The sequence below is a fragment of the Anser cygnoides genome, chromosome 3 (genome assembly GCF_040182565.1).
Source record: "Anser cygnoides isolate HZ-2024a breed goose chromosome 3, Taihu_goose_T2T_genome, whole genome shotgun sequence".
NCBI classification, from domain to species: domain Eukaryota; kingdom Metazoa; phylum Chordata; class Aves; order Anseriformes; family Anatidae; genus Anser; species Anser cygnoides.
In genome coordinates, this window is record NC_089875.1 from 41092866 (window position 1) to 41103104 (window position 10239).

General features: G+C 33.9%; 1 long non-coding RNA gene across 2 annotated transcripts; it reads right to left on the reverse strand.

Moving 5' to 3' along the window:
* Positions 1-2092: 2092 nt before the first annotated feature.
* Positions 2093-10239, reverse strand: LOC106049002 (uncharacterized). Of its 2 annotated transcripts, none has more exons than XR_001214354.3 (3): positions 9189-10239; positions 2476-2585; positions 2093-2395 (listed from the first exon to the last, which is right to left on the reverse strand). It is a non-coding gene; the product is annotated as an uncharacterized lncRNA (long non-coding RNA). The 2 variants fall into 2 exon arrangements; XR_001214355.3 differs by lacking the exon at positions 9189-10239 and adding an exon at positions 3287-4778.

Consider the following 10239-nt stretch of genomic DNA (forward strand, 5'->3'; position numbering starts at 1 on the left):
TATTTGTGGTGTCTGATTTTTTTTGTCAACTAAATGAGAGGAAGAGGTTATTTTGATGCAGTATTCTGCTTGGATTTGTAACAATGAAATTTAAATATTCACCAAGATTGAAACCAACACAATTCCAAATACTCACTATCCCTGTCCAAAGTTTTAGAGTTTTCTCAGTTATTGTTCCAATTAAAAAAGTAGGGGGGAGGAGGAGCACATGGGTTAGTGGACTTCCTTAAATGTTGATAACAATAAAGCTAGAATTTTTTTTTTAATAGTTCATCTAGAAAAAAAAAAAGCATTAAGGAAGATATAACAGACTACCAATGGAAGACTTCAATCTGGTGTACAAAGTATCCCTGAATTCCGAGTGAAAATGAATTCGGGTTGATTTTGAAAAAAAAATAAAAAAATAAGTTTTACCTGGATGAAAAAATGCAAGACAAAAACGCAAAGCAAACCTTTTTGAAAATGTTAGAATATACCATCTTGGAATACCATCTTGGTTGTTTGAACTGGAAATCTTATATTTCAGTTTAAATTAAACTTGTTCCTTCAAAATATTAACCTAAATAAAAATGATGAAAGAATTTCATAAAGCAAAGTAAAACAACCTGTATGTAGTCAAGCAGGTTATATCTACTTTTTCCCTAAGCAGCTGTTTCTTATTTTTCATTTTCAAAAGTCATGCTGTTCAAATAGAAGTAATATATTTCTACATCCTCTGATTCAATCATCTAGAAAAAAAAAAAAAAAGTAGTACATGCATCTCAGAGTGACAGGTAGATAGAAATATTACAGTAAATTTCAGTATTCTGATACATTATGATCAGGCTTAAATAGCTGGTAATAGTAAACCATTATCACAATTTCAGTGTTTTTGGATTTCTAGTAAAAAAAAAAAAAAAAGAAAGCCAGCATTGACAGTTTTACTTTGTTGTTCTTCAAAAACCAGATATCATCATTACAATCTACAACTTTAAAAGGCCAACTATAGCACATCAGTGACATCTTATTTCCTTCATCTTATGAATGTGCAGATTAGAAATCTGCACACAACACCAATAGGTACCCAAATGTCTCAACAGGAAAACATCTTTTTTTTTTTTTAGGAAGCCTCAAGTAAATCAGTAGGCATTCTACAGAATAAATGTCACTTGAATAGTGTTTTCAGTTGAGATTTTGCTCAGATAAAAATGCTAGTTTTGTAGTCATTCTGCATAAAATTGCATATCTTACAGCTAAGAAAGTTTTCTCAAGTGTCAGCTTTCTAAATTAGCTTTTACCTCTTCCTTTTAAAAACAGTTCTTAAGTGTTACTAAGGGCACACAAGTCTGAGTGCCCAATTTTTGAAGAGTTAGAGTGTAGGAACCAAGTGTAAGGCAACTACAGGAGTGAAGGAAGCCCCATACTCGAGGGATGTAGAAGAGAAGAGACAATTTACATGCTGGAAACAAAATGAGAACTCTTTTCTCCACTGCAGCCTCTTCAACACTGTTACACATTCTATTGCCTAGGAACCACAAAAAGCAGTCCAGCCCTTTTCTCATTCACTTAATTCATGTCATCTACTGTTCACAACACTGTTAGATACCCACTTGTTCCCACCAAGTCCCCTCAGCTCTCCTCTCATTGTTTTACAAACAGAAAACTGAAGTCTAAATTGACAAAACTGAACATCATGTACACTTCTGCAGATCTTTGGGGTTTCTGTGACTGCTGAGAAAACAGTTTTGTAGTAGCAACAGAAAAATACAGCAAACTACCTTTTTCCTATAATCCCTGTGCAATAGAGAAAATTATCTTTGAATCTCAAATTAAAAAAAAATAAATAAAAAAATAAAAAGAACCTGGATAGACCATAAACTTAAAGTACCTCCTTTCTACCTAAAACATGCTTTACTACTCAAGTGTACATTTATAAGAATATCAGTTCATTTAGTGTCAGAAAGACTAGTTTTGATTGTGTTTTGGCTAAAGTCTCTCCTTCAGACATGTATATCCTCTAAATATCTCCTTATAAGTTAGTGGAGCAACTTAGAATTTTTCAAACAATATAAAAGGGTTGGATACTCCTGAAAGTTTTAACATCAAGAAATATTTTAATATAGCATAGAATTTTTTTCAGTGTTCTTATTTCTTGAATTAGCACCCTCAGTAAGGGTCCTAACATGGTCCCCATAAAAACATTGGTATTGGTAAGACATCTTCATTTTCCAAAGCGGAACAGTAAATAACTAGTAACAAGATCAGTATAACTACATAAATATGAAGCAGTCATTCAACTTAAACCCAAGGAAAGAAAGTTCTATATCCTTCTAGCAGAGAAAAGCTCTGATTTCCGTTGTCTTTCAATAGGTATATGTTGAACATCATTTGGCCACCAGTTCTCAGAACCCGTTTTCTGTGTATAAAGAGAACACAAAGCATTATCAATAGATTTATAGAGCTCCCGGACATTTCATGTCTTAAACTTGCATGTACCTGCAGAAAAGCTCAGGGTCCATTGGTCTAACAGAAATACACCTCACTTCTGAGAAGTCAATTTCCAGTCTAAATTTTCTTCTAAAACACACCATATCCTCTGAATTTCTCTAGAAAAAGAAAAGGATAATGGAGCTATATTTAAAATCCCTTATGGTTCCAGATTTTTTTTTAAACAAACCATGATTATACCACAGGTGATATTAGAATATTTTTAGTGCGTTGGTGACTATGTCATACTGTCTCTGCCAGCTGAACTCTGATCATTTCATTAAAATTTGACTCTTGCCCATAATTCCTTCCTTTTCTTCTTGGGTTATTTATTAATAAATGTCCCAATATCTGTTGTCTTCAGGGATAATACAGACATAGAATCACTACTACGGCTGAGGTGGAAACAAGATCAAATTTAGCCTGTCAGCTGGCAAAACTGTGTTTCAAGTCAGGTCTGAATTAGATCTAAAGCTTTTACTGTAAGTCACAAAGGGAACACTTATCTTTAAAAATAGCAAACCTTTTGACTGGGTGTGTTTCAAATAAGCCATATTTTAGTCACAAGACACTGAAAAATTATTTATTTTCTACTTTAAACACATCTAAGTCTAACTCAGATGTGGAAAAAAGTTTAAGAAATATGAGTAACTTTTCTTTTTTAGATCTTGGGTCATGAGTGTTAGAGAAGAGTGTAGGAATAAATTTAGAAAAGAACACAAACCTACTTATTATATTAGTTTAGACATTTAAAATAATAATAAAATAGCTAAAGATAAATGAACACATTTGGATCATTTGTTTTTCCTTAACAGCTCACATTTTTCTGCATTGGTATTCCAGTTGACATTTTTGTATTCTTAGGTTCATCAAAAGCAGGCCATCTTCCATTTCTTATCCTAAAGCACAATCCAATAATGCATCCATCAATCCAGATGTATTTTTTTCATTCTTAGTCCTCCAGCTCTAGAGACAGTGAAACATTCTCAAAGAGTCCTTTGAAATGAAAGCAGTGTTTTGTTCCACTTTCCTTTGGCGTTTCTTATTTGCACCCACCCAATTGTCTTTCCACTTTGATCAAACATCTTCAGATCACTGTTGAAAGTATTAGGGAGGACATCAAAAATCTTACAAAACTTGGTACAATGACATCTACTGTGATTCACAAAACCACAGGTTCAGCAGTGTCACAGTTGGAAACCGAATCGGCCATACTTTACTCCCATGTCCAGGCACTTATCAGTGATTTAATTATGTTTGGTCATTTTCAGAGAATGGACGTCAAGATGACTGGAACTTTAAGTTGAATGGAATGATGATTCTTCATCTAGACACTTTTCTATGGTTAAATGTAATTGCTGACTAATACTACAGTCTTCCAAAACTTTGGTAGTTAAACTTTGGAGATGAAGAATATTAGTCTTCTTTCCTACACGACATTATTATTCCTCTCATAGGCACATTATAGATGTACACACATATACGTGTATATGATTTTATGTACTACAGCAGATGAGTACAGTAGGAATGGGGAGTGAATACATTTATTTCCTGCGCAGAAATTCATGAAAAACTTGCAATTAAAGAAATAAAAAACATTTCTAACAAAGGCAGTTTAGAATTCATTACAGTATTCATAAATTCTATCAGTGAGGTTCCCACAAGGGCTTATGTACTACTTGAAGTTTATTAATTGGTTAAAGGTTATTAGTTTTGCAAGGTGTAAAGCCATGTTGCATTCTGTTTAAAGGTCTCTGAGCTTGTCTAAGTACTCCTGTGATTTATTTGACAAAACAGCAAGTGTTCTCATACAACTTGAAGAGGTCTAGATTTTGACCAAGAGACACTCCACTGAATTAATTACTGTATGTATATTAAGATCACAGTAAAACATTTGTGATAAAATTTAAGATATACAATTCCCTCCTTCCTTGTTTTTAGAAACCATCCTATGTTTCAATGCAAAAAAACCATACTTTTTTCTAATAATTATTATGCCGTTTTTTTCCCCTGAGAATTAATGCACCTTTCCATCCTGTTTTTGGAGTTTTGATTATACTTGTTTTGTGAGAAAAGTCATAGGATATACACCTCAAAGTTCTGACTAGAAAAGTGCAACAGCGATGGAATCAGAACTGGCTTCAACATGTCTGCCAGGTTAAACAAAAACATTACTGTCCCATTGTACCATCCTCCTTGCAACATCACAGCTGAAGAATAAACCTGCTCAGGAGATTTGCAAAGGCATGACTTATTGCCAGATTAAAAAAATAAATAAATAAATAAAAACAAATATGTCATGAACCATGTTCTAAAACAACCAAAAACATCCCCAACTTCTGTAAAGTCTATTCCAACAAAACCATATTAAAATCTGTTGTAATTCACAATACAGCACTTTTATTTGGCTGTAATTTTGTTCTGAGGAACACAGTAAACAACAGTCTTCTAACCAGCAAAGCATTTTCACTGAGTTTAAACTAGAAATGATAACTCCAGCTTGAAAAAAGGACTTGTATATTAGACAAACTTCTCACACAATGAGATGTCATTTCCTTGACTAAATTTATTTCTAAAAGTATCAGTAGTATCTGTCACTTAGATAGGTTGGTTGGTCAAACATTCATAGAAACTTTGCAGTAATCTTGAACTCTGTAAGCCTTTCAAATTTTCAGTGGCTCAGCAACTGAATTCAGATTTGGTTGTGGCACTCACTGAATTCTTACTGAAAGGGGCTAGAGAAATCATGCTATTGGAAAAGTTTCATTATTCATCTTAAACTTTGCAAATTATCATTTTTAAATACATTTAATGAAAAAATATTAATGATTTCATTTCTACATCTGTTTTTGCATCCAAATCACCAGTTTTCACACAATATATTGGCCATATTTTTAATTCTAAAATAAACTTATCTGAGAATATTTGTGTATTTACAACCACAAAATAATAGTTATGTAGAATATCATTAATAAATTGACAATATGCAATAGATTATTGATGTACATAGAAAAGTAACTCAATATTTTACAATAAAATATTTTAATTCCATAGGAACTTATATGCCATTCTGTTAGAGCTGAAAGGATTTTATTTCAAATTAGGTATTCATATAAAAGAGCATTAGAATAGAAAATGACAGTCCTGTAGACCTGGATGGCGTATTTCTAAGTTTCTGAAAGAGACTGATGTTTAGAAAGATTGATGATAGACTTATACTGGAAAACTGTGTATGGTCAAGCATGTAGCAGTTTATATTAATAAATTTGTTTTTAATTTGATTATAATTTTACTGCAATTTAGTCATTATCTTTGACTTCCATTCGATGGAGTCTGAATTTGTCTGACATTTTTCAGGATAAAAACTACACAGAAAATAATGGTGTGACAAACTATGTATTTTGTGTTACATTAAAAATAGAAACAAATAACAGTTCTTATAATAACTTAACTGCTGCCTTAAAGGGTGGTTTTCTTGCTCATACTTGTTAGGAGAGCCACTTTACAATCCTGTACCAGGTAAATGTGTTTTTAAGTACCCAAAAGATTTTTTCAAATATGCTTACTTTATTAGTTTGCAACATCGAAGTAATCTAAGACCTGTGCATCAGTACTTAGACCTCTCTACATTCAATCACAACTTCTGGGAGAGCATTCAATTTGATAGAAAAAAAAAAAAATTCTACCCAAAAGTGAGCAGTGGTGAAGCTGGTCTTTCATGTCAATACATTTTCTCCTGTGAAGGAGGAAATGCATTGTACATGCATATTCTTTCCTTTGATGTGGATTGTTCTTAAACCATCCTAAGCCTTTCTGCCCCAAAACGGTCACTTAGAAAATAAATAAATAAAAGGAAAACAAAAAGACAAAAAAAGTTAAAGTATCTAACAAAAATAGAAAAGCTTGTCTTGTTTCTGAAAAGATTTATACTACAAGAAGACAATGTTTTACAAGGCTGTTTAAATACTTACCCTAAAGCAACATCATCCCATTGTAAAACAGCATAGGCTTATAAACCATAAATTAGTGGGTAACAAGTATCTGAACTCTGATTTGTAGAAAGCAGAGGTTATAACAATATATGCAATTTTGCAGTATATAAGCTACTGTTCTAAAATTGCAGACATTATCCTGAGAAGTGTCAGAACATGGAAAATTCACTATATACCTAACATTTAGGTGATAAAACTGAGTTCTTATTTGATGCAAACTAATGAAAACACTTCTACAGTTGGGGGTGAAAATTTAGCCTTTTCCATACCTATTGAAATGATAGTTTGGATTCCAGAGATTTGTGTTATTTTTAACCACAAGCTATGCTCCCCATAAAACAAAGCATAGGGTATCTCCCTCCCTATTCTAAATAAATAAATAAATAAATAATCCCTAGTTTCTGGAAAAAAAAAAAAAGTTTTATACAGATTTCTGACAATGTAATCTTATTCAAAGTTATTCCAGACAAGAACACCAGCTAAAATGTTGTGCAGCTGTGCTCCCAATATTTTCCACTTTTATTGGTCTCCTAAAACTTTCTGCTTAGAAATTACCTCATGCAAGTTAATAGCTCCACTGATATCATTCTATATCTAGAAAGTTAGACATGCCTATAATTTGATTTAAAGCTGAAACAAGTATTTGACAAGACCAAGACTCAAGACATACAACTCCAGTGAATTACTAAACCTCCCTATTTCTAAATGAGCTTGTCTGAATGCTTAGATAAGGATGAATTTCAGAGTAAACATTCTTTCCAAAAAAAGTATACTTTAAAGTATACTTTTGCAATTGAATGATGAAAAGCTCATAAGGAAAAACAAACAAACAAAAACAGACCACAGTTCACAATAGTTTTGGCTGGCTGCCATTTACTTTCTCCTTATGTCCTGCAGGTGACAGCAGACTTGTAGACAAACTGAACAGGCAGGCTGAGATACTTCTCTAGTTGGTCTCATTGTCTTCTATTACCTCTGGTGGAGCAGAAGATAAAGAATCACTCTCTGTAGCACTGGTGTCACAGCTGACTGTGGCTCAACAAAAAAGCCTCTTGCACAGGTCCCTTGTGATACTGAATGAGAAGTGTGACACCATACCTGGAGGACTCTATCAGCCACACTTCTCATTCAGTGCATCGTCTTAACTTGCAATATTTTGTAGAACTGTGAAGAGCCAAACTTACAGCATATGATGTTTTTCCATATTAAAATGCAAAATATAGCTTTTAAATTAGAGATGAAAGAAAGTTGATGAAGAAAATTGATGAAACATATATGGTTAAGTAAAAAGGGGAAAGGAATAGAAAGTGGTTGTAGTGTCCAGGAGACCCAACTTCTTTCCCTAGTTTCTGACTATAAAACTCATCATCAGGTTCTCTGGAACATGATATAACAAAGAGAATATTTCAGAAAGAACATTATCATTTTCTGTTGCAGAGAGCAACTATAATTTTCAATGTCAGTGGGAGATAAACATTATTTAAAAGAAAAATATGTCATGCAGACTGATTCCATGTCATTTTCTATCTCTCTTTCTCCTTTTGGCTCTTCTTTTCCTATGTAAGGTCTCCTACATTTTGTACCAGACCATAGATCAGACCACAGATCATTCTGGATTCCAGAAAACAAACAAACAAATATCTTTCAGGAACTGCCTTTCAAGATTTGTGAATGTCATTGTCTCCAAATAACCTCTGTAGGAGTCAAGCACCACATTTGTTGTCAGATGTTCTTCTAGGCATATTTGTTCATTTTGTGATGCAACACGGTTAAAGTAAGCAAGAAAAATTACAGTCAAACACCAAACATCTTCTAAATTTTCAAGTAATAGAGCTCTCAGCAGTTTCTGAGTCTTAATGAACCTCAGTATCAACACCTTTGTCTCCATAATCATTGAATGGTTTGGGTTGGAAGGGACCTTAAAGATGATCTAATTCCAACCCTCCTGCCATAGGCAGGGACACCTCCCACCAGGCCAGGTTGTCCAGGGTCCCATCCAACCTGGCCTTGAACACTTTCAGGGATGGGGCATCCCCAGCTTTTCCAGGCTACCTGTGCCAATACCCCACCACCCTCATAGTAAAGGGTTTCTTTCTTATACCTAATCTAAGTCGCCCCTCTTTTAGTTTAGAAACATTGCTCCTCATCCTACCAATACACTCTCTGATAAAGTGTTGCCTCTCCAGCTTTCTCATATGTCCCTTTTAGGTACTGGAAAGATGCTATAAAGTATCCCCAGAGCCTTCTCTTCTCCAGGCTGAACAACCCCAAAAACAATAGTTGGAGGGGATCTGAGACAATATTTACAGAGAGAAAGACTGTACTTCATTAAACTGAAGAAATAATAAAACTGTCCTCTGTTATTGTTCTACTATTCCATATTGTACTAATTCTCCTGTTCAGCTATAGTTTGGTTGCCTTGTCTTCCCTACTTGAATCTGACATTGCTTTTTCTCTGTAGCACAGGGCTTTAACTATATACTCAGAGTGCTCACTATCAGAAATATTTGCAATGGAGATATATTGAATATATAGTTGTGCACACATATGTTTATCTTCATAAATCCTTTTGGACTACCCCACAGATCCACATACAAATAATTGCTTGGAAATATTTACTCAACATTCACTGATCTTCCACTCAGTAATGTGAGACTTAAAACATAAAAGAAAACAAACACCACATTCTATACCTGTCCCGTGCGCCACTATATCTTGCTCTATACTCACCACTGTATCTTCTGGTCTATAGCCAAATAGAGATCTACAAGGCAGTAACTTTAAATAGAGTCCTCAGTGATTTGATGAGGTGAACTATTCACTGCATGAAGATGTTTGTCATTAGAAATTTACTGAGTACAAGTGATCCCACAAAATGGGGAAGTACTTCATTATTCACACCTGTTCTCTCACTTCTGTGAGCAGAGATACCTAAACAGTAGAGTTTTTCTTTCATAGACATAAGTGCTTGAAGATTAGAACTTTGCCTTTACTAATCACCCACACCTCCTCATTACTTGGAAGACAGAGGACATGGTGGCCCATCTCAACACAGAGAGAGGAAATAATAGTCCATTTCCTTTGGTTACATACAGAGCATAGAGTAATTGGAGTCTGACTTCAGATGCCTTAATAATGTGTTTAAATTAGACAGAATGAGACTGGGCCATAAGGTCTTGGTTTGTTGTTGTGTGTCCAGAAGTACTGCAACCATGCAGATACAGCAACAAGCATGCCCCTGCCTACAGGCACTTACAGCAAAGGTGCAGAAACACCTTCAAGAACCATCTGTACAAATGCAAACAACTTAGCCGTGTCCCCTACAACAAGCTGCAGGAAAATAGCAAATTCACCAGGTGTTTTTAATTGCTAGTAAACATCTGATAATTATTCGATCAAATGAGGCACAAGATCTATATCAAATAGTAGCTTATGAATTGAAAAACAAACAAAAAAAATGGCCATTTTACCCCTGTAATTTGTATTTTTTTTTTAAAGTCTAAAACTTTTTTTTTTTCTTTTCATTTTGCAGTCACAAATAAGATCTTGGGAGAGATTTGCTTCCTTCTACTTTTTTAGCAATGACATACTGTCCAATTCCTTTATCAGTCTGAATAGTCTTATCCACCGTCTTCAAGAAATATGAGTGATACAATGCCACAGATTCTGATTTCTGATATTTAAAGATATCTTCTAAAAAATAAAAATAAAAAATACTTAACCGGTCATTATATAAAAATCTACTTAATCAACTAAATGCTTATAAAACCATACTACTTGC